Source organism: Pteropus medius, unplaced genomic scaffold (genome assembly GCF_902729225.1).
Source record: "Pteropus medius unplaced genomic scaffold, Ma_sr-lr_union100, whole genome shotgun sequence".
NCBI lineage: Eukaryota > Metazoa > Chordata > Mammalia > Chiroptera > Pteropodidae > Pteropus > Pteropus medius.
The window spans coordinates 19964252-19965327 of NW_024349802.1; the positions used below are offsets into that span (position 1 = coordinate 19964252).

General features: G+C 34.5%; 1 pseudogene; it reads left to right on the top strand.

The window, feature by feature from the left end:
- The first annotated feature begins 417 nt into the window (after positions 1-417).
- LOC120581802 (uncharacterized) lies at positions 418-536 on the top strand (annotated as a pseudogene).
- The last annotated feature ends 540 nt before the right edge of the window (positions 537-1076 follow it).

The following is a 1076-nucleotide window of genomic DNA, read 5'->3' on the forward strand; positions in this document are numbered from 1 at the left end:
GTAAAATATACCAAAATCATTAAGAATTTTTTGAAATGTGGATTTATACCCAAATAGCATCCTAAGTATGTTACTACTTGAGATACTAAAGACACAAAACCTTCTTAATATGTAAGAGAATATAAAATCCTTGTAGGATAGGCTGAAAAATGGCTTCCCTTCCCTCCCCCGCCCCCCCCCCCAATAATCATGTCCTAATCATGGAACCTGTAAATGTGTCACCTTATATAAAAAACAAACAAAAAACAAAAGTTACTAAGTCTGATGTAACTTATTAACAACATCCTCAGGAAACTAATACATCTAACTTTCTTTGGCTGTCTATGAAGATTTAATAATTTACATATTAGTAATTTTTCACATATGATCTACAAATGATTATACATTTAAAAAAAAAAAAAAAAAAAGGCATATGAAGTCTATGGCCATGCCATCCTGAACAAGCCTGATCCCATCTGATCTTGAAAGCTAAGCAGGGTCGGGCCTGGTTGATACTTGTATGGGAGACCACCTAAGAAAACCAAGTGCTGTAGGCGTAAAAAATAAAAAATAAGAGATTATAAGATGACAAGGTCCTTGCAATCGGTGAGGTCAACCCAAAGGTTGCCTCGCCTAAAAAAAAATTTTTTTTTAAAAGGCATATGACTTAAAAAATCTTTTAAATTACTTCTAATCCAGAAATACAAATTAAGATTTTTGTTGTTATTGCCTACAATGTTCTTTAAAAGATTTTAAAGCGCGCTGTATGAACATATTAAATTCCAATTGAAGCAAACATTTAAAAACATTAAATACCATTTCATATGCAAATCCAAACTTCCAGTTTCTCTTGATAAATGAAATGATCCGGCAACCTAGCAACCACAGTTCCAAAGGACAACAATGGATCAATGATGACTGCTAGCTGCTCTTTTGGAGATACAGGTCACCCAGTTTCTTCCCAGCCAGCTTACATTCACCTTATATACCTAGCCCTTGGGCGGTGAAAGTCATCAGTTTCTGACCTTTGCCAATATTCTTCCCCCATCACTTTTATGTTCCTTATCTCACATTCTATTTTTGTCCTCTGATCAGTA